The following is a 25,231-nucleotide window of genomic DNA, read 5'->3' as shown; positions in this document are numbered from 1 at the left end:
AATCTTAATACGTTTTATTTCTCTTCCCTGCATTTCAGCTGCCAGCTGTCTGCTCCGTGCACCTCCACACACACACACTTGTTTTTCAGACATGTTACTGAAATGGGTTAAAAGGGGTAAAAAGCACAAAAATAAATATGATGTCACATGTGGTTTTAGCCACGTTAAAGGAGCATTTCACCCCTGCAAGAACTTACAGTCACTCAATGTTAATAATATTTGTAGTAGATAACAGTAGCAAAATTTGAAATGTGCACCCTATGGCCAGAAAAATATAGAAGTCTGTCTGTTTGACTGGGGTTTGACTGGACTGCTGCATTACTACAATGACCTTAATGCTTTGGGGCACTGCCCTTCCTTGTGGGGAGGGGAGGCTGCGTGGGGGTGTGGTCTACATTGTAGTCAGGAAATAAGGTGAGATAAAGAGACTATGAGTCAAATGACTCATAGTGTCTGAGGATATGGATACAAATCTGAAAATACAGATAAAACACAAAAAAACACACCAGGATCATGTTTATGGGTCCTAGACCTAGATAAAAATAGGGGTTTGATGCAAAATCGGTGAAATGTCCCTTTAAAATCACATTGAGAACATACAGGCAAGTCACGATTTTGTGCGACATGTTTACAATGTTGGACTATACTTCCAGGCCCAGACCCGAGACTGGGAAACACTTCTCTACATTAAACTCTCAAATACTGATGAATTGCGCGATAACACATCGACGCAATAAGGTGGCGTCTGGTGACCTCGGTCTGCCATGTCTGATCTTAATAAATGCATCTCTTCAGGAGGAGCGCCAGGGTAAGCTTTTAGCGAGCGCATACATCACGTCACTGTCGCTTTGTAAAAGCCCACGTTTGTATCAGTGACAGCCTGGTGACAGCTGAGCTGTGCAGAGCAATACTACAGAGTATTTAAGAGACAGAGGAAGACAGAGACAATAGACAAGAGAGAGCGATGCGGGGACAGGGGAGAGCGAGGGAGAGAGAAAGAGAGAGAGAGAGAGAGAGAAAATAAGAGGAAAGCACAGAGAAGGAGACAACAAAAGGAGCAGAGACAGGAGGAGAAAGAGAGAGGTATAAAGAATGAAGCAAGGATGGGACAGTGGTGGTGAGACAGGTTTGGGGGGGGGGGGCAGAGAAAGGGCTGAGCCAAGGCCTGGAGGAGTTTCTAGTTATTTACATATGCAGATTGTGGTCACCCTAGATCCCTACGCTCATCAAAGAGAAACCAATTAAAACTCTTCATTTAATGTTTACGTTAATTAACCAGTAACAATTAATGGCTTTTCCAAAGTCCTATTGTGGCTTTTTCAATTAAAAGGCAGCCTCTGACAAAAGGTTGGCATCCAGTCCAATAAATCATTCAGACAATTCTCCAGTGAGCAGGCGAGGTCCATCCCAGGGCTAAGTGAATGACTGAAATAGGTTCATATATCACCTCTGCTATGTTTTGTTTGCTGCTCTCTATAAGACCCCCCCCCTCTCACACACACACGCACGCACGCATGCACACACGCTTTGGACTTGAATCCAACATGGATGCCTGTGTTGTCCACAACATACATGGCGGACATGAATTAGCACATCTGTAGGGTTTAATCCCAGGAGACAGGAATGCTGCATTCAAACAAACCATTTCCTGTTTCCCAGAAAACCAGATTTCTTTGTAATGTTTTCTTTCCCTTAACATTTAGAACATATTGCAATAGATATATAGACCTGTATTGCTCCCGAGGGAAATTCAGTTGCCATAGCTGCGCCGCAGTATGGATGAAATGAAGATACAGGTAAGGGTAAACAGAGTAAGTAGTGGGGTAACGCTCGTTAAAATGGGATAACAATATAAAAGACAATATAAAACAACTTAACATCAAACCAAGCCCTCTGCACCCACCTGGGTGGGTCAAGTGTGCATAATAATGTCTCTAAGGCATCAGTAGACAGAAATATGAGACATCGGTATCGTGTGCATTCTGTCACTGATAAAAACAGCATATATATATAGACTTAAAGACCTAAAGACTGACCTGGATATCTGCACTTGGACAGAATGGGCATTATAAATATTATGTGCAGTTTATTACCAGTAAAATGGTATGTACTGTATGTGCCAAATATCAACACAATATCAAGAACAATATAGTATGTATATAAATGCATACAGTTATGTAGATATAAATACATATACATATATATTTATATATATATATATATAGGTACAGTATAATCTACAATCTACAGTATCACCAGTATTATGTGCCTATAGCAGGTTATATAATGTACAGAGAATCAACAGTAATGCGTATCAACCAATGCGTACAGTTCAACTGCATTGAATGGAGTGAGCACTATACACTATGAGTGGTGAAATATGAACAGTTATTCTGGGCAGGCCTAGAGGGGCCTCCGATTATTGTGTACATCCCAGTAGTCCAAGCTAAAGCACCAAATACAGGGCCATATTTATAAAATATGTATGCCTACAATTTACTTTCTTTTGTGTTATATTTATTTTTTAATTGTCCTTAATTTTAATTGGATTCATAAGCTATTATTTTGTTATAATGCAAGCGCACTGTAATAGGGCTGCCCTTTTCTTAAAATATTGATTTGCCTGTTGCACATGAATCACGCAGGCCCGGGATTGTTCTTTATTTAACACAATGTATTGGCTTAGATGCATAATTAAGCAGTATTGCTTTAACACATTGGGTGCCAAAACCGTATATATACGGTTTTGCGCATACTAACGTTGAGTGCCAAAACCGTATATATATATATTTTTTTTTTTTTTTTTTTTTTTTTTTTTTTCCTTCACAGCAACAGGAAATATCACTCCTACAAGATTTAGACTCCAATCCACCTCCTGGTTAACTTATGACTTCAAAAACCTGTATCTCGGCTCCTGTGCACTTTTTTTTTTTACAATGTTAATTTAACTATTTTGAACTGGCTGCAACTATGGAATGGATTTCCGAATGTTTTAAATTTTTTCCCCCCGATTGTACGAGACCTGTATGTGTGTAATGAGGGGATCACCGTGAGGACGGTGATCACTGAAAATATTTTGTGACTACTCGAAAAAGGTTCAAAATGTTTAAAAAGTCCTGGCACTCAAAGTATAATATTTTAATAAACCTCTGGCACCCAATGTGTTAATATGCCTAACTTGAATAAATGTTCTGTTGACTTTGAGTGACTATAGACTTTATTACTACATCTAACATTTATTGCCTATTACAGCAACCTCTAAGCCTAACAGAATATGGAATCTGTCTCAGCTTAATAGAATGATTTTGAAAATGCCAAATTACTTGCTTTAACAAATTGTATTTGTTTGTTTTCCGGGATAAAAAAAAAAAATTGTACGCATGCGTGTTAGCCTGGAAACCAGGCGAATCTGCCATTGCAAAAAAATAATTGCCCTCGGCAGATTTGGTCCGGCACCGCTCAGCTGGGATTGGATTTCACTCCCTCCGAAGTAGTGAGGGACCAATCAGGGCCCAGTATGCAAATATGGGGCGGGTTTATCACCGGAGGCATTTCTTTTGTATCCGCCCCTTGGAAATGCAGGTTCCACACAGAGATCCCTGACTAATATCTACGCAGTGATATTAGTCTGGCCATGCCAGGCTACGTGTGTGTGTGTGTGTGTGTGTGTGTGTGTGTGTGTGTGTGTGTGTGTGTGTGTGTGTGTGTGTGTGTGTGTGTGTGTGTGTGTGTGTGTGTGTGTGTGTGTGTGTGTGTGTGTGTGTGTGTGTGTGTGTGTGTGTGTGTGTGTGTGTGAGTGAGTGAGTGAGTGAGTGTGTGTGCGTGTGTGTGTGTGTGTACATACATGTGCTATGTGTCACACGCAGCAGGGAGTCTGCGTGCACGCATATACTACACAGTACTGCGTAAATGTGTGCACAAGTGTGCATGTTTGGGCGCAAGTGCAGGTTATGTGCGCATGTCGGCGTGCTTGTGTGTGTGTGTGTGTGTGTGTGTGTGTGTGTGTGTGTGTGTGTGTGTGTGTGTGTGTGTGTGTGTTCAAACATCCAACTAGCAGCAGTCATACTGGTCAGCAGATTGCAGGGTGAGACCAGGTGGATCGTTATCTGTCTGTTGCTGCCAGGCTGAGAGCTGATAATGACAGGTGGTTTTCCACACCCTGGGCTGGGTGACAGGCCGTGGGCACCGTGCCATCTAACAACAGTCTTTACTACTGGCGCTACAGCTACCATGGCACCCTTTAACATTGGCACTGACACAGCAATGGCAGGAGGTATCTCCCTGGCAGTATCGCTCTGCCAGAGACATCATTAATGGAAGGAGAAAGCATGGTTGTGGCAGCCATTAATGCTGGCAGTTAACCCTTTAAGACCGGGAAAGCATCATTTGTGTCATTTTAAGATTTCTTTGGCTATACCAAAAATAGCAGATACACAAGCTCGTAGCGCGGCACTAGATCTGCTATTTTTGAAAAATCGTGAAAATGTGTGCAAATCTTTGAATATACGTTTTTTTAAAGCGAACATTTTTAACTCAAATCTTTGCTTCTGGGGGATTTCTACAAATGTCTTCAAAATCCTAAGTTTAAAAAAAATAAATATGTTATGCTATAATATCAGTGGTTCTCAAACTTTTTCATGTCAAGGGCCCCCAAAATGATATGTATTTGGCCGCGGACCCCCATCTCAAAATATGTTGTTCCAGGGACCCCCAGAAGCAAAGATTTGAGTTAAAAATGTTCGCTTTAAAATACTATACTGTATATTCAAAGATTTGCACACATTTTCAAGATTATTCAAAAATAGCAGATCTACAAGCTCATAGCGCGGCACTCGGTGCCGCGCTATGAGCTTGTATATCTGCTATTTTTTAATAGCCCAAAGAAATCTAAAATGACACAGACGTGTTGCCGGTCTTTAAGGGTTAAGCTACGATGGCAACCATTGCTAATGGCAAGGAAGCCATTATAACTGCCGACAAGCTCTTGGTGAACGTATTTGATCAAGCGCCGCTGTAGAAACTGAAGATGGCATTTCCGATAATCAAAGTAACAACGAGCCTGGTGGCTTCCTTGTTCAGCCGAACAAGGACGCTGAGATCTGACTCAGTAACGTGAGTTATGAGTTGTCGATCCTGTCAAGAGGAGTTGCGAAGACATCGCCGCCAGGACACTTTGTAGAAGTCCTAATCTGTATTCTTCTCTTTGAAGTCCTCAGTCGTCGTACAGCATCTTTGCAAACTGTCAGAGCTGTCATGCATCCTTCCTGATCTCTCCCCGTATGCCCAATTTATTCATTCGGTCCTCTACTCATTTGTTTTCATGGTCACCAACTCTCCTGTCATTTCAGATCCTGACACTCCCATATAGTCGTGTCTTGTCACTTACATTTGAAGTCTTGGTTTGATCTTCTGATTCTGATTCTGTCTGGTTCCCTGGACTCTGATTATCTGTCTGATCCCTGTCGGTTGAGTTTGTCTTCACTGATTGATCCTCCACCCGCAAGCCTGTCTCCTGGATTAAACCTTGTGAACTCTCTCGATTCTTGTCTGATCTTTTCTGCATCATGCGTGTGGGTTCTTACCTGTTCCGAGTCAGTGACGTTACAGTACAATCTGGCCAGAAACTTCACCCAGCTGAGTGTCAGATGTTCAAATGAGAGATGGCAGCACAGGTGCTCTATTCCGACATGAGCAACAAGTCACCACGGTTGTGGTGGCTCTCCAGTAATCCTCTGCACACCATGACAAACATTTGGAGGCTTGCTTTCAGTGACCAAATTGCCTGCTGCTGCACCTTCTACCAGTCCTCCCAATTGCAACGTCTCCAATCCAGAACCTTGCCTCAATGCCTCTAGACCTCTTCTCAGGACTCATGAACTTCTCAACCTGCAGTGGGGACTCATATGAGTGGGGACTCATATCCCACCAAAATGTCACCCTGTTCACTAGGAGGGATGGAAGAAGCAATCGGACCTCTGCTCTTCAGTGACTTCTCTGACAATCTCCGGAAGGCTTCGATTATGCTACCTCTGGCCGAGTGGCTGCTTGTGGCCTGTTTAGCCTGGTCCAGGGGCGTCGGCTATTTATTGATTATTCCATTGAGTTCCGGACCCTTCTCTTTATTCCCCAGAAGCTATGACATGGCTCTGGACTGGAGGAGTGGAGCTCTGGTTGGCGGGAGCAGATCTACCATTCATTGTCTGGACTGAGCTAGCCTCGCGTAGCCAGACTATATCACTGCGTGGATATGAGTCTGGTGCTTCTATGAGGACGTTTTTTTTTCCAAGGTGGCGGGATCAAAACAATGGCCCTCGACGCAATTGGTTAGACCTACAAACCAACTACCAATTACAGTCTCCCATACTTGAATACAGAGCCCTGATTGGTTACCCCCGTCTTCTGGAGCAGGAAATGGATTCTCTATGGAGCGGTGCCAGACCCAAATCGCCGAGTACATTTTTTTTTTTGCACTGGCAGATTAGTCTGGTCCCAGGCTAGGACTGAGCACATATCCGTTATCATCTCATTCCTTTCACCTGGTTTATCCCACATGCCGCTCATTCCATCATTAGTTACTCAGTACAGGGGTTCCCACACCTTTCCATGCCAAGGACTCCCAAAATAGCCATATAGTCTCTGGCTGCTGCCCTCTATTCCGAAAGGGCAAAAAAAAGCCTATCTACAAGCTCACAACACAACGCTGAATGCAGCGCATTGTGAGCATTGTGAGCATTGTGAGCTTGTAAGATATTTTAAGTTTAAAAGTTTAAATTCTGAAAATGTCTAAAATGGTGTAACATTTTTGACAAAGGCATGCACAAAATTGGGATGCCAGGTTGAAAGTGATTAACCCATTAAGACCTGGAACGCATCTGTGTCACTTTAGATTTCTTTGGCTATTCAAAAATAGCAGATATACAAGCTCATAGCGCGGCACCCGCGCTATGAGCTTGTATATCTGCTATTTTTTTTAGGTTAGGATTTAGAAAACATTTTTAAGAATCACCTCAGGTCTTAATGAAAATTAAATTGGCATCATAATCTTATGAATTTAATATGAATTTAAAGTATTATTTAAAAAACCTTTGGTATGATTTTTTACTTTCTAATTAGCCCCACTGGCACCCTTTTACCGTTTTTCTTAGTGGGGGCTGCGGCTCCCCACTAAGAAAAGCCTGCATGTGGCTCAGTCCAGTCTTGTTTCTCACCAGATTGTCTTTCATGTTACGCTAACCCTCACCACCAATTACCGCCCGACTCCTGAACCTCCCTGTCAGAACTCCTGCCTGATTCCCTGGACTCTCATTCTCTGCCTGAACCCGGCCGGCTAAATTTGCCTTCACTGATCGATCTCTTGGTTCTGACCGATGGTCTGTTTACTGGATTAAACCTTGTGAACTTTGAATTCTTTGCCTGATCGTTTCTGTGTCGCGCTTGTTGGGTTCTTATCTACTCTGAGTCAGAGACCGGTACAAGAGTACAAAAGAAATCCTTCTCCAACAACAAGCAGGGGCCGCCGTTCAACAAAATGAAGGAGAGAGGGAGAGAAATATTCTCTATCTTGTGCTCCTTTCTGCAGCATTGCTCGCTCATTAAACCATAAGGTCAATTGATTCGACGTGCTCCACAGGCTCGCTCCGCCGCGACCTCGCCGAACCCTTTGCAACTCTTGTCTTTTTGAACACAGCTCAGCCCAAAGTTACACAGATTGATAAAAGTGTAATGGCGAGTGATTGTGAAGGCTTAGCTGTTAGTGCCCTGCACTGGATGACATCACATCTTCGCAAACTGTCGGAACACAAAAGAATTCCATCTCCAAAGGCGAGCAGGAGCCCCTCAACAAAATACAGGAGAGACGGAGAGAAACATTCCCTTTAGAAAAATCTCATTTTTTAATTTCCTCCTCTGACTCCCAGACACCCTCTCCTCTGTCAATCCAACAGTGCTTAATGTAAAACCTTGCTGCCGCCTGACCTCTCTCACACACACACACACACACACACACACACACACACACACACGTGTGTGTGCGCACACACACACACACACAAGCACACACAAACACCCTCAAAATACAAAGCACACAAATCAACCAGAGCATCTCTTTTTCCAGTATCTGTGTTTTTATTTGTGAGGGTGTATGGGGGCGGAGGTATGCATGTAATGTTGTGTAGTGTGTGTGTGTGTGTGTGTGTGTGTGTGTGTGTGTATGTGTGTGTGTGTGTGTGTGTGTGTGTATGAATGCATGTACACGCGTGTAGGTGTGTGAGAGCATGCACGCGTATGGGAGTTGCGTACGACTGTCCGCGTCCATGTACGCACAAATGAACGCACACACACACACACACACACACACACACACACACACACACACACACACACACACACACACACACACACACACACACACACACACACACACACACACACACACACACACACACACACACACACACACACACACACACACACACATGCCTTTAGCCTCTCCTGTCCACTAATCTCTAGATACACACTCACACGGCCATTGTTCCTTTCCACTGTGAGCTTATTCAACTGCCACTCAACACACTAACCTCTTTCATTTTAATACTGTACTCCATACCCACTGTGCCAGCGGCTAAAACGGTTTTAAGCTCCCTTCCCTTGACTGTTTATTATTTTTTTAAATAAATAAAAGTACCTCTCTCTCTCTCTCCCTCCCACCACCTCCCCTGCACCAATGACCTATTAATTCAAGCTTGATATGACCTTCCATTAAAGTGGCTAGCAGATAGTGGATCCTGTCATTTGCATTACATAGTTTGTTTATCCAGGCTGGCTGTGGACAGAATGAGCTCAGAGCAATGGCTGATGTTCTCATTTGATGACTGTTGCCATGGCGCTGAGATGGGAAGATTTGAGGGAGGCGGAGGGGACTGCGTACACAAGAGTTTGGTCACAGAGGGAGGTAAATAAAGAGAATCATAGCGGGCACACGCGCACACACACACACAGACACACACACACACACACACAGTGGCATATCGTCGCCGTCAGGCAGACAACTAGCATCTCCATATTTTAACTTTGTATGTTTTTTTCGTAAATGAATGCCCTACTTCGTCATACAAGAGGCTCGCGCAGAATTACCGAAAATAGCCGATCTACAAGCTCACAACGCAATCGCATCGTGACACGCTGTGAGCTTATACTGTAGATCGTCTATTAATGTTTTTATTTTTTTATTTTTTTTGGGGGGGGGGGGGGGGCGTGTAAATGAAAGTGAAAGTGAAAGTGGGTCTGTCTTTGGGATTAAAAAAATAATTAACCAAAGAAAAATATTAACAATTTGATGATTGAAACACTTTTTCGTTTTCCATTTCCTGAGAAGCAAACATTTTGGGACATAAGAGGTTTTTCCAGCCACAACAGCGACGATGTATACAGTAGTACACACAACAACAATAATAAATGCAGGGTGAATACACAGACGAGCGCGCACCGTCCTTACCCCCCAGCAGTCTGCAGCACAGTCCAGCAGGTCCTCTCTCTACTTGGCTCAGTGAGCTGTGGAGGGGCACCATTAGGACAACAGGGGGGCCCAGCGCTCTGACAGCCTGTCAGACACACTCACAAGCTTCCATGTCTAACTATCAATGCTGTCCGCTCCAAACCCTTTATGTCCAGAACTGTTACTTTTCAGGAAATGGGAAAAAAATATCCTGTGTTCCTTCCAACAGATCCAATGTAGTTCATATTTAGTCATAGGCTCTAGTAAACACTTTTCATTGGTTAAATATTTTCTAAGACACGCTTGACCACTTTGAGAAAAAAAATTGTAGCCACACTGTGAGCTGGCGTAGATTGGCTATTTTTGCTACTTTTGTATGTTGTATGATGTAGTACGGCATTCATTTATGGAAAAACATAGATAGTTGAAATATGGAAATACAAAGTTGCTGTTGGACAGCAACGCTACGTAATGAGCGGCTCGAAAACGGAACTGAGCTTGGGGCGGTGTTAAGGTATTACGTATGCCAAGGTATTTAGGATGTTCAACCGCCGTCAATTAAATGAATTTTATTACAACAGGGAGTTTAGAAAATAAATAATCGGCTGGTCGAGTCTCCTATAGCTAATCAATTAGATAAGACTCGAAAATGTTGCCACACAACTTTTTATCTTGACATGACTTTTTCCAAAAAAAAAAAGCAGTTTATTAGCCACATTATGTCGTTCAACTCTCGACCACCGGCCCACATCATCTCCATTCAGCCAGCAACAAGTGTGGTCGGGTCCTCCAGCAAGGTACACCGAATCTATGGAAGAACGGCGCTTGTTTTTTGTTGTTGTTTGTAACGAATACTCCAGTCAAATGTCAGGAAGGTATGAAGGTATTAACCCATGATGACCGGGAACGCATCCGTGTCATTTTAAGATGTATTTGGCTATTCAAAAATAGCAGATCTACAAGCTCATAGCACGGCACCGAGTGCCGCGCTATGAGCTTGTAGATCTGCTATTTTTGAATAGCCAAAGAAATCTAAAAATGACACAGACGCATTCCCGGATTGAATGGGTTATAAAAGATAGCTACCTGCCCAGCTGTCTGCTCTCAACAGGGAACCATCTCCACCATTCAAACCGTGGATCCGTAAGACTCTCTTCCAGGCTTGTTGGTCAACTATCAGTTCAATAAAATGTGTTCCCAGGTCCAGAGGACGTGTTTATAGCATTTCCTCTGGCCAGGGCAAGGCAACCGGGGTTAAGTTGATCATCTCTCACTCTGGTAAAATGGCCAGGGGAGTCTGTGTACCACTAGATCAACTCTACAACTTAAAGACCCTAAACGTTACAGCTCCAATGATCGATATGGCACTGAGCAATGTTCTTTACGAGCTAATAGACAAATCCATTCCTGCAAACCCCCCTGGGCCTCGGAGAGCGGAGCGGCCAGCTACACTGCTGTTTGCAGCCACACACACACACACACACACACACACACACAGATAAGGACACAAATATACCCACACAGACAAACAGATACACACATAAACGTGGGTATAAACTGTCTCTCTTTCTCTCTCTCTCTCCGTGTGTGCATGCGCGCACGCGCACACACGGACACGCGCACACGCATGCACGCACACACACACACACACGCGCGCGCGCGCGCACACACACGCACACACACACACACAGAGAGAGCAGTTACTATGGCTACTCCAGTGAGTTGTTGGGGTGTGTAGTAGAACAAAGAGGTAATATCCGAGTGATCTGAACAAAGAAATTAGTTCTGGAGCACACAGTCAATTTAGCAATTCTTTAATGGTGCAAAAAGACTAGACTAACGTTTCGACAACAGGACAGCGTCTCTGTGTGTGTGTGTGTGTGTGTGTGTGTGTGTGTGTGTGTGTGTGTGTGTGTGTGTGTGTGTGTGTGTGTGTGTGTGTGTGTGTGCGTGTGCGTGCGCGTGTGTACTTGCGTGCGTATGTAGCGGGGAGTTGTTAGTAGCTCTTGTAGGATTTCGGTGAGGTTAGTGAGGACTCTGAACTGCCAAAATTGGACTCAAGTCTTCTGACATCAGAAGGACAGGAGATTAAAACCCATTTCACTCGACTTGCTAACAACCATTGAAACCACGAAGCCATTGTTAACTCCTTTTACTGTGTAATTAAAAAGTCAGACTTGCCTAATAACTCTCTAGGTTGCATCATAAAATAGAGAAATCTTTATTCAAATGGCTGTAATAAGGCTGTTAACACCTGTTGCCATTTCACCGGGTCCTTTCATTTCTTCCCAAAAAAAAAGAAAACAGGCCGCATACCAAATGTCTGTAAGCTGAAAATGAGCAATTAAAACCAGAACAATCGCAAAACACCACGGCAAAGAATTCATAATGAATGCTCTCCCAAATAGCCTCGGTGTCGCGGCTCTCTCCTCTTGTACTCTGTTAGCTCGCTCATTAAAACATAAGGTCACTCGCTTCGCCGTGCTCCGTGTAGCCTCGCTCCTCCACGAGCTCAACCCAACACTTTCAACACTTGTCTTCTTTGAACACGGGTACAGCCAAAACTATACGGACGAAGTTTCACGGATTGTTACAAGTGTAATGGTCAGTGTTTGCGAAGGCTGTTAGTGCCCCGCGGATGACATGACATGCTCTTCCTGGCCCCTCCCACAGCGGGTCGCACAGAAGGAAAATAAATTGAAACGGACGTGGCTGCCATGTGACCAGTGGTGTAAAGTGACTAAGTACATTTACTCAAGTACTGCACTTTACTGGAGTATTTTCCAATTTTCAGTAACTTTTACTTGTACTCCACTACACCTCAGAGGCAAATATGATACTTTTACTCCACTACAATTATTTGAAAACTTTAGTTACTAGTTACTTTGTAGATTTTGATTATCATTACAAAACGTACATTAACCACTTCAGCCCTATATACATTTCGGCCATTTGAAAATAGCCGATCTACAAGCTCACAATGCGTCGCAATGCGACGCATTGTGAGCTTGTAGATCTGCTATTTTCTAAAGATGTTTTGACAACTTGTGAAATGGGGATATTCTGCATAATGAGTACTTTCTACTTTTGGTACTTTAAGAACATTTTGATACCAATACTTTTGTACTTTTACTCAAGTAAACTTTGAAGTCCAGACTTTTACTTGAAGTATTTCTACATTGCAGTATTGATACTTTTACTTAAAGTAAAAAAAATAATGCACTTTTTCCACCAATGCTGCCATGTGACTCTCAGACTTCATGTGACTTCATGTGACCATAGCGTGAGACGTCGATCATCTATGATGAATCACTCATACTCATACAGTATATTTGGGGAAGGTTACAGCCTGAGCAAGACACTGAACCACCTATACAGTAACTGCTTCATGTGAGCAGGTCGGTGCCTTGCATGGTTTCCTCTGCCGTGGGTGTGTGAATATGTGTGTGAATGTGAAACACATTGTAAAACGCTTTGGAGAACGTCGCCATTATGTGTAAATGCAGTCCATTTATATAACTGCCGTCCATTTATGTAAACTGACTGCAGTCCATTTATAGAAACACCTACGTCACACCGCCGATCCAACCAATATGTCCATCTATAAAGATCTCTGTATCTGTCAGTCCTTGTCCCTTTTATGCCCATATATGGAGATCTCTGATGTCATCAGTATATGCCCATGTATGGGCATTCCTCCTTTTGTGCCCATATATGGAGCTGACTGATCTGTTCTGCGCCTGATGCCATGACGACACATTGAGGTCAGACAACACACTCCATATTTGGGCGTAGCTGCATTGGGAATGGCTGAGTCATAGTGACATGAGCATGTAAGTAAGTAAGTAAGTAAAGTTTATTTGTATAGAGCACCTTTCACAAAGTGCTTCACAACAATAAAAGTGCAACATATCAATAATAAAATAAGAAGACAAAAATAACAATCGGCATTTAACCAATCAGCCGGTGAGAATCAAGAAATCAAAACGGGATTTATGTTACAACACATGATGGCGTGGTCCGCCGGCTTGCCGATCCTCAATTTAGCCAATTTTAATATAAGATGCAGTCCATTTGCCTACCAAGACCCTCTCACAGATGCCTAGCCTCTTACAGAGCCACACCTTAAAAACTTTAAGACGGTTTGTTTCGAAGTGAAGAGAGGAACTGCTGCTCTGTGCAAAATAAAGTCAAACTGGGTCTGGTGTGCTTACAGTATGTTACACATTTTAATATATAATTTTTTAGATAATTTAATAATTCAAGGAATAATAAGCTATCTAATTTTGGGGGCAAACTGGCATCATTTACTATGAAAATATTCTGCAGACCTGGCAGGCATACTCTGTGTTAGAGACTAGCTGTCACAACGACCCCCATTCAAGAGAGAGGGAAGATTGCATTAATTTTGCTTATCCTTCACTTACTGTAAAATAGCACATTAAGAAAAATGGAAATTAGTCAGGATAGTTGAGCATAAAGCCCCCCAGGCCCCTTTAAATGGTAATTGTGGTAGAATTTAGATGTGCTAAATGCATACAGTTATTGCACATGGATTTTATTTTAGTTTTTTAGTTTTTGACTGGACAATTTTTATTTATTTATAAAAAAGAAAAAATGCGGCTAGGCAGAACAAAAGACCCTTTGTCAACTTAACCACGTAAGTCGTACAGTATATACGGTATCGTACGACAAATTTAAAATAGCTGCCGTATGGCCGTACAAATGCATAATGGTGAATGTGCAACACCAAAATCTAATTGCAATCAATTAGATTTTGGTGTTGCACATTCACCATTATGCATTTGTTGGGTCAATTAATAACTAATTAAAGCATAATTTACTTTTCCAAAGATGTTCCGCTTTCACAAGTATGAAAAGCCTAAAAAAAACAACAGCAGCAACTTTAAAGCCTCCTTTTTCTAAGAAATGCAGTTTTCATGACCACACATTTCAATACAGTACGTTGTACATCCAAAACCGCGGGATCTAAGCAAGTTCTACATCAATCTGTTGCTCTGATCCTTTCGGAATGAATTAAAAACTAGATACTTTTACTTTACTGCGTTTGGTCACAAACCCTATGATAAAAGAAAAATAGAGCTTAGCACATCCACTAAAAAGGTAGGTGCAGGACCAACACTGTTGCTTAAAGTGCTCACAGTCAAAAGCTTTATTTGATTGACGTTTCGACTAAAAGGTCCTATTGAGAATTACATTGGACAAAAACAACACTCCTCAAATAGTAACACTTAGGCAAGTCAACCACTAATCAGTGCTGAGCTGCAACGGTCAACAAGTGTAGTCAATGTCTTGCTCAGGTTCAAATAAATGAGCTTTAACACTGAATATATATATGTAAATAGTATACATAAAAAGAAAAACTGGAAATACTATATAACAAATGTTATACTATGATACTATATAACGAATACAGTGTAGTAAATAATTCCACACTGAAATTAAACTATAAAATCACAGAAATACGTACAGTAGTACCTATCAAATAGATCAATGTCACACAAGCAATGACATGTAACGGCCTGCAGCTTTTACAAGGTAGGGATGTGGTCAGTGTTGCCAGATTCTGTGAGAGAAACAAGCAACCAGGTCTAGGAAAACCAGCCCAAAAGAAGCGACTATGGGCCACATGAGCACTTTAACATATACATCAGCTATTTGAAAATAGCAGATCTACAAGCTCACAACGCGTCGCGAGACTCGCGATGCGACGCGTTGTGAGCTTGTAGATCGGCTATTTTCAAATAAAATCTTGCGGGGAAATTATAATAAGCAGATCTGGCAACCCTGGATGTGATGTAGGCAAACAGAATGGTAACAGCAATGTTTCATTCATATATAGGACAAGAAACGGGGTCATTACGGTGACAGATTTGCAGTGACATCTTCATATGTCTCCTCATAAGAAAAACATCACATTGTTAGTACTGTTATATGTTGAGATTGATAATAATGAATGAACTAATCTATTATTAGTAGTAGTAGTCGTAGTAGTAGTAGTAGAAATAGTAATTGTTGTAATTGTAATAGTAGCAACAGTTGCACTGTAGCTATAGTAATAGTAGTTGTGTTAATTTCATAGTAGCAGTAATAATCATAGTTTTAGTAATAGTAACTGTAGTAAAAGTAATATCAACTGCAGTTTTTCTTGATTTTTTTTATTAAGGATTAGAATGAACAAACCCTCATCCACAGGTGGAGTCAGTGACATTTACAGATGACACAGTGATTGATGAAATGTGTGTTTACACTAGAACGTATAACATAAAGAAATTAATTATTTCAAAATATTTTTAAAAAGTAAGTAAATCTAACATGTTCAGTAATTAAATAGAGAATTTCAGAAAAAAAAAATGTCAGCTTATAGATCGGCTATTATTACTAGTTTGGGTCCCGGGGAGACATCAAATTTCTATTTTGTGCCTTGAGCTAAAAAGTTTGGGAACCCATGACCCTATGACCTACTGTACAGTTTAGACAAGAAAACAATAATATGGGGTAAAAGTAAGGAAAAAGAATAGGTCTGATATATAACTGTACCCAAATGAAATCCACCCACCTCAGCTGTCCAGAGGTAATAAATCCATACTTAATGAAGATGAATAAAGGTCTCGAGTTTCAGTGTAAAATGATTTTGCTCCCCGGTGGTGAGAATTGCATCACAAGACTTTGCAAGTAATAATGTTAAATGTTAAATTTTATTTTTACACTTTTGACTTCCAGTAAGTCTGTCTCTTTGCCTCTAACAGCGTTATGCTTGCAGAGATACCTCAGCTGCAGCAGATCAACATAATTAAACAAAAATACTGTGGACATTCATGAATAAATGCATACATCCCTGCTTTTGCTAGCTCTGCCATAAAGGTCAGCATTAAATGCTAAATTCCTATGATGTTGTGTAATTGCATGCATACACATTTAAGTGGGCATAGGTGTATTAGATGTGTGTCTGCAAACCACACTACTCTAGAAGACAATGTACTGTAAATGCTTCCAATGACACACAATACTGTACATGGCTTGACTGTGAGTATCACTCCTGTTGGGCAGAAACCTTGTTTATATCCATATTACAACTTTTACATGTAAATTAATGCCCTATTTCAGGGGTCTTCAACGTTTTCAGCCCAAGGACTGAGAGAGCTGAGAGAGAGATGAAGCAGGGGCAGGGTAGATCTGCTATTTTCGGCTAATGTTCCCCCCAGAAAAGGAATTCTATTAAGTGGTTAATGTAAAAAAAAAAAACATCCTATCAAAAAAGATTTGGCGGAGAAAAATTGTTGTGAAAATTGAAGTGAAAAGTAGTTAGTTCTGTCTGTAAGTTTCATAAATATGTAACCACTGAAAAGTATTAAGAAGAGCTTGTTTTTTTCCATTTACTGAAAAGTATGGGTTTTGGACATACAAGGATTCTGCCCAACAGCGATACGCGAAATAATTTCAAGCTGCAATAGTTACAAAAAAAATAAATTAAAAGCTAATTGAAAAAGAAACGGTCAATTTTGCCTTTCTCACTGTTTAATTTAGTTTAATTTGTTGGAGTTTGTTTTGCATGCAACACGGGCAACTGTACGGGTCAGTGCACCGTATGCCAAAGCAATCAGCTTGTACCAAAACCTCATATTTGGCATTAAAATGTTCCTGCTACTGACTCAGATTCGGAATCTTAATTAAGGGCCCTGTGTCACTACAAACTGCATGCACACACGTGTGTGTGTGTGTGTGTGTGTGTGTGTGTGTGTGTGTGTGTGTGTGTGTGTGTGTGTGTGTGTGTGTGTGTGTGTGTGTGGGTGGGGGGGGGGGGGGGGGGGGGTGTGTGTGTGTGTGTGTGTGTGTGTGTGTGTGTGTGTGTGTGTGTGTGTGTGTGTGTGTGTGTGTGTGTGTGTGTGTGTGTGTGTGTGTGTGTGTGTGTGTGTGTGTGTGTGTCACTGCCTGTCCAACACACCTCCTGGCTAATTACTTCAAGTGGCACCAATCAACACCTCGTTACCAGCACAACACCTGAATCCTCTGCACTACACTGTGTTCATTTATCTCAGTTTTATTTGTTTATACTGTACTGTACTCACTGAGTTACAAATGGATAAGTTAACTACTTTTATCTTAATACACTCCTTGTCTACTTTTTTTTTTACAAGTTAAACTAAATGAAAATGTCTAAAATGTTTAAGTGTATTTGTCCTTCGTGTTCTTATGGAAGTGTTGTGTCTAGTGTAGTTTTGTGTTACGTTCAGTGGTGGAAAGTAACTAAGTACATTTACTCAAGTACTTTACTTACGTACGTACTTCAGGTATTTTTACTTTACTTCTACTCCACTACACTACACCTCAAAGGCAAATATTGTACTTCTATTTCACTATAATTATTGGAAACATTTAGTTACTTGTTACTTTGTAGATTTAGATTTAGATTACAAAACCACTTCAGACCTATACTTTTGCTTCTTTGGGTAAATTTGTATGCCAATACTTTTGAACTTTTACTCAAGTCAATTTTGAATACCGAACTTTACTTGTAACAGACTATTTCTACAATAGGGTATTGATTACTTTTATTTAAGTAAAAAATATGAGTACTTCTTCCATCACTGGTTGTGTTGTGTTGTGTATACTTACATTTAGCAATGGCGAAGGTATTATCCCAGTGCATTTATGTAAAAGCAAAGACACATATTATATGCAGGGGGGTTTCATTGTAACGGAACAAAGGTGATTTTTCAGCACCAGGTGTATTTCAGCGGACCCTGACCATTAAAGTTTGGCAAACTGAACGTTGCAGGCAATTTGAAAAAGCCATTTATTTCTACCCATTAGCAGGCTGAGTAGGGCTGAAATACAAACATTATCACAGGCAAACCTCTCTAGCCCATTCATACACCACAGTTATCAGACAGCTATACAGGACATCCAGTCGCAAGACAATAACGGAGACCCTTCAATCAATCAGATTCAAGTGCTCACTCCAGCCAGAGAATAGATATTTGCATTTTAACACGAAAAGTTACTATTTAAGGGCTCTTAGCTTCTCCCCTGTTAAATGACTTCCAGTTATTAGCCTAGTGTGTGCACCTGCATTAGCGCTCGCACAATAAAGAGACTTTTTTTTTACCAGGACACTGGCACCAATTTATTTTCTAACACTGGCAAGGGCTGAGGTTGACAATTAAATGCTCTGCAGAAACAGGCAGGTACTTAAAAAAAAGGAAAACAGTGAAGGGGGGGAAAAAAAGAGAAAGAAAATGGAACAATGACAAGCCCAGGAAGCTCAATGCATGCGAGTGCACGGTCGGCTGTTGTTTCGATGCCAACAGCAAAATGACAATAAGTGCCTATAGGCAAGAGTAAATCCACATCTGATTAGGCTAATGCAAGAGTGGTCAATTAATTACCATCTCATTACAGGACAATAGTGCCATAACCCAGATAATACAGCTAATCTCGACAGCAGTATTTTATTATTGCACACCGCTGTAAGTGAAGACTATTATGACACTCCAATCCATCAGTAGCTCTCCTCTGCTTTTCTCTCCTCTCCTGTTCTCAGCACCACCCCCCCCCCCCCTTCTCTCCTATCAGTGTGAGTGTCAATGTCATTGACACTGGCTGTGAAAAATTGATTAATTTCTTAGCAATGCGTATGTGGGTGCATGTGTGTAAGTGCGTGCGTGCGTGCGTGCGTGCGTGTGCGTGTGTGTGTGTCCAGAGAAGTGTCTGTATTAGAGATAGCCTGGACCTTTGACCCTAGCCTAGAGGAAGCTTTTATGACCAAGGTCATTAAATGGATCTCTGGCTAATAAGCCAAATATGCCGTGACACATTATAATTGTCCTCTACAAAAAAAAATAACTTAAATATTGTATTTATTTTACAAATAGTTCATCTTTCACTCAATAGGGGCAATGCGTGTCACAAGTTGATGATGTCATTTGTCCATGTGTGGTCTAGCCCTATGGAATTTATGGAATGAATGTGAAAATAAAAAACAACTTTTTATAGTACATACTTCCTAAGGTTAATAATATTAACCTTAGGAAGTATTAAGTTGTATTAAGTTAAAACAATTTTTTTTTAAATAGTGCTTTGATGCTCATATTATATGAGCATCAAAGCACTATTTTAAATGTTTTTTTTTTGCACATGCATTCCATAAATTCCATAGGGCTAGACCACGCATGGACAAATTACGTCATCAGCTTGAGACGGGCAATTGCCCCTCTTGAGTAAAAGATTAACGGTTTCTAAATTAAATTAAATATTGAAGGTGTTTAATTTCTTTTTATTTAAGTCATAGAGGGCAATTATAATGTATTAAGGCATATTTGTCTTATTAGCCAGGGATCCTTTTAAATAACCACTTCTACATACCATCTCAGAGCTGGGCTATAGGTGCAGACTATTTGTTTTTATATTCGGCAGCCTAGGACATACCCACAGACTGGTTGTTAGAGGGTTTCATCAACTCGGGATGCCCAAAAAGGAGGAAAAAAGTCTGGCTGTCTCTGCTATAATTGGCAGCCGCCACATATGGCGGAGATGCTGTTACTTATACCCACAGAGTACTCAGTGACATGCTTACTGTATCATGAAGACATATGCCATGATTTTGTGAATGTAACCTTACTGCACCTTTAATATTTGTGTCCTTGTATGCTCTCTTTTGTGTGGACATAAATAAATGGTTAAAATGTAAAACAAACTCTTTTCTTCTATGTAGTTTGTCATGTGGGTCAGATAAGCACTCCTGACTACCGTAAAGTTAACATTATTAGAGGTGTGTCGCTCTCTCTCACACACACACACACACAAAAAAAATACAAACCTGTGTGCACATAAAACATCCCTGCACCACATCTCCCCTGCTCTACGATATATCACCTGTCTTTCCATCTATCTATCTCGCACACACACACACACACACACACACACACACACACACACACACACACACACACACACACACACACACACACACACACACACACACACACACACACACACACACACACACACACACACACACACACACACACACACACACACTAAATTGACTTGTCAGCTTCAATCAGAGCAGGAACAAAAGGATTCCTGCCAGTTTGAAGCTGACATCATTAATGGGTTTGGGAGGGCAGGGTGCTCAGAAGACAAAGGGAGAGCAAGGTCGGACTGACTAAAAATGCACTTTCATTTTGGCAGGGATGCAGGCTTTTTGATTCCAACCTTCCGTCGCCATCAGTCGCATTGGGTTTTTTCCGTCTGACTTTCTTTCTTTTCTTCTTTTTTTTTGCGGTGGCTAGGAAACGGAGGAGCCCGCGAGACTTTGTGCTGATGGAGAGCAATGTGACATCCATAATGCATTTCCTATTAGGGGATGCTACGCATGGACACACACCTGGCCACATGTTGGAGGGAGACGGACAGCCAGAGCATCAGAATAAATGGTATAGGCTGCTCTGCTGGCAGAGAGAGAGAGAGAGAGAGAGAGAGAGAGAGAGAGAAAGAGAGAGAGAGAGAGAGAGAGAAGGGGGGATAGGGGAGAGAGTGATAGCAAGGGAGAGGAAGACAGAGAGTAGTGAGAGAGCGAGGGGATGGAAGAGGAGAGAGGTGGGTGACAGAAAGAGGAGCCGCTGAAGGGAAGGAGGGGTCGCCGTGTGGAGAATGATGCAGAGGCGACATTATGAAAGAGGAGAGGAACGCCAGGAAGATGCATCGCCCTAAGAAACGGTAACGGCCCACAAACGGTCTAGACATTCCAGCACTGTCACCCCGTCACTCATCGCCCATCTCTTCTCACACCGCGTCATCACGCGTGGAGTCCATCCTCTCCCTCCTGACACACCCACACACCCTCCTCCTTATCCTCCCTCGACATGGGAGTCCCTCAGGGTGAAGGTAATAATAACGTTGAGTCCACACCACTCACCGCCGTCACTAACTGATTACTGTGTAAAGCTGAGAGCACTCTCACTCCTTGTTACTCTCTCTCTCTCTCTCCTCCAATGTGATAGTGTGGTTCTGCATGGGGCAGACATGCAGAGCGGTGAAAAGGCATATCCAATCCCCCTCTCATTAAACAGCACCCTGGCAGCCTCCCAATGTAAACAACCCATCCCATGTCCCCTCCACCGTCATCCATCCATTCCTTCCCCTCTCTCTCTCTCTCTCTCTCCTCTGCTACGTCTGCCTCCATCTTTGTCTGGAGCTCAATCGCTGCTTGCTTCTCCTTCACCTGTTTTACCCCTGTCGCTTGTTCTTTTATTCTCATTCTAATTATGCCGTTACATTACCATTTCTCTTTCCTCATTACCATATCCCCGCTCGCCCGCCGTTCCCTTACTCTCCCACTTGTAAATCTCTCTCTGTCTCTATCTCTTTTTCTTTCTCTCTCTCTCTCTCTCTCTCTCTCCCTTTCCTCTGCCGGTGAAAGCGTTCCACCTTTTTTTTGAGGCCCGTAAACAGACAGCGCCCTTGGGGGAAAGAGGGCTGGAGAGCTCCGTCTTTGTTATTGTGTGCCTCTAACTAACTCTCCATCTGCAGGGAGCCTGGCCAAGCCCAGCGGGGCAAGACGAACAGGCTGGCGCCCTCCCAGACTTCCCAGGCTCTTCCCCCCAGTTGTCCCTTCATCTCTCTCACTCCGTCCCCCCCGCTCCCCGCTCTCTCTCTCTCTCTTGCTGGCGCTCCACTCCTCCTCCCGAGCCCAAGGTCTTCCTGTTACGGCAGCACTTTTGCCCCCCCCCCCCTCCTCCTCCCAGCCTGTCATGGCGTAGGTGGCTAATAGATTCATTGACATATAAACCATTTGAAAAGTATACTTTTTTTTTAAAGCGCTGCTCAATTATTTGATTAATTGAAAAAAGTTATCGATAGAATACTCGATAGGAAAATGATCCATTAGTTGCAGCCCCGCCCCCTTTTGACCATTCCTGCAAGTTCCTCCTGGCCTCAACACTCCAGTTTGGATAGAAGTGTGCTGTGTAAACACTCTACTGTGGTGTACATGATATGTCATGGCCTTTAACCCATTCAATCCGGGAACGCATACTGTGTCCTTTAAGATTTTTTGCTATAGCCATTGTTACTACTTACTACTATACTAAAAATGTGTGAAAATCTTTGAATATAATATATTCAAAGATATGTTCAAAAAACATATATTATATTTAGTTTTCTAAAGCGAACATTTTTAACTCAAATATTTGCTTTTGGGGATTCTGCAAATGTCTTCTAAATCCTAACTTATTCTAAATTAAATTAATTAAATCCCAAATTATGTTGCTATAATATCAGTGGTTCTGATGATATGTATTTGGCCGCGGACCCCCCCCCCCCCCCCCCCCCCCCCGATCTCAAAATATTTTGTTCCAGGGACCCTCACCAGGAGCAAAGATTTGAGTTAAAAATGTATATATATTCAAAGATTTGCACACATTTTCACGTTTTATTTTCTTCAAAAATAGCAGATATACAAGCTCATAGCACACGCTATGAGCTTGTATATCTGCTATTTTTGAATAAATTAAATAAGATACAAGATGGGCTCTGATAATGTCTTGGCTTCAAGTGAATCTCATAATTCATGTGCTTCATGAACCTCTTAGACCAGGGGTCTTTCAACAGGGGGTCCGGGACCCCTAGGGGGACCTGAGAGTTATGACAGGGCGCCACCAAATATTTTTTTTTCATGAACCACTTCAACCACATTCTGGGAGGGAAGAGGTTTAGTGTATGGGGGAAAAGAGCAGACCAAGTACAGAACCAAAGGTCAAGTTTACCACGTATGTCAAACGAGTCTACGAAGCTATCTATGAAATCTATGAACAAGTTTAATCTGCAACACAATGTTAAACAATATAGTGAGGGTTCCCTGCTTCATCTCTCTCTCAGCTAAGGGGTCCTTGGCCTGAAACACGTTGAAAACCCCTGCGACTGCTTGGCTCTCAAAGAGGCTGGCAGAAGACGCAGGCCTTGGGCATGACTGCACTAAACGCTTTCTAGCCAAGTCTAGTTAGAGCACACAGATTATTATTACTAGACCATACCCGGTGAAGTGCGCAGGCAAAAGTAGTTGCAAAAGTGGGGTTATTGCACGTCCTACATATATACACATATATACATACATATATACGGTACATATATACACACACACACACACACACACACACACACACACACACACACACACACACACAAAATATATGTATATATATATATATATATATATATATATATATATATATATATATATATATTCTGTCATTCATTGTACTTATATTATAATGAATTGATTACTACAGCAAAAATAATTATACAACACTGTTATTACAACTTGTACAACTATTATTTCAACTTAACAACAACAATATAATTATGTGCATGCAGATATGCACTTAAAGGGTGCACGTTCAACAGTGGAGAATGCATGGGCGTCCTTAACAAATAAACGCTCTCCACCATTCGTTGCGATCCGGGGCGACCGTGTTTAGGGGCGAGACAATTAGGCGCAGATTGCTCACCCCAGACCGTTCGGTGCGAGCCGGGGCGACCGTGTTTAGGGGCGAGATAGTGAAACGGCCACATCGTTAGCTTGTACAGATTTTCGGAGACTCGACATGGTGCAATGGCTAGATGAGATTAACTTTTGTGTCTCTGGTGGAGAGATTTACTTAAACGCGACGTGCTACCACCTTTGCACGAAAGGATTGCAGTGCATTTCATGAACACACTCTCTCACACACACACACACACACACACACACACACACACACACACACACACACACACACACACACACACACACACACACACACACACACACACACACACACACACACACACACACACACACACACACACATGTCCTCCTCCTCCCTCTCTCTCCCTCTCCTTGTCTCTCTCTCTCCCCCTCCCTCCCCCCTCTCTCCCCCCCTCTCTCCCCCCCTCTCTCTCTCTCTCTCTCCAGCCAGCATAAGCATGGCGACATTCTTTGACATAAAAATGCGAATAAACAGCTGAGATTTAGTGATATCGAAAAAAGGGCTTCGCAGTTCCATGCACATGGTAATGGTCAATGGCTGTGCGCAATTTGAGATCAATAGCTCCAGGCACTGAGGAGAACATTTTGGGATTCACAGGTTTGGTCTCAGAGGTTTGTGGAGTTATAGGACGATTATTATTATTACCCTTATCATTATTATTATTATTATTATTATTATCATCATTATTATTATTATTCCATACATGACACCAGCTAAATTAATTTAATTTAATTGTGGTGGTGAATTGTAGTCTGTGATTGTATATGTCATAAAATATTGTAAATGTAGATAACTTGTTTATATAATGATTTTTTAACTAAAAAACACTCTTCAATACAAAATCTCCCTCAGCTTCCAGTAGCGTTCCAATCCCCTTCCGTTTCTAGGCTCCACAGCTCTACCGCCCATCCCCGGACAACCCCAGGTTCACCTCCAGTGTAAGCCCCCTGACGCCCCCCAACCTCTCACACACACACACACACACACACACACACACACACACACACACACACACACACACACACACACACACACACACACACACACACACACACACACACACACACACACACACACACACACACACACACACACACACACCTCATCTTCTCAATAATCGATAGCCCACTTTCAGTACTTAAGCCACTTGAAGGAGCCTTCAAAGACAGGAGAGCTGAGCTGTTAG

At 42.0% G+C, this 25,231-nt stretch overlaps 1 protein-coding gene across 1 annotated transcript in view; it reads right to left on the bottom strand.

Moving 5' to 3' along the window:
- Positions 1-25,231, bottom strand: part of tenm1 (teneurin transmembrane protein 1) — a gene marked incomplete at its 5' end in the record, with an annotated part of 375,941 nt that overhangs the window by 331,383 nt on the left and 19,327 nt on the right. The window lies entirely within an intron of this gene.

Source organism: Gymnoscopelus braueri (assembly GCF_963280865.1).
Source record: "Gymnoscopelus braueri genome assembly, chromosome: 20".
NCBI classification, from domain to species: domain Eukaryota; kingdom Metazoa; phylum Chordata; class Actinopteri; order Myctophiformes; family Myctophidae; genus Gymnoscopelus; species Gymnoscopelus braueri.
Note: the sequence above shows the minus strand (reverse complement) of the source record. Positions and strands in the feature narration are given on the sequence as shown.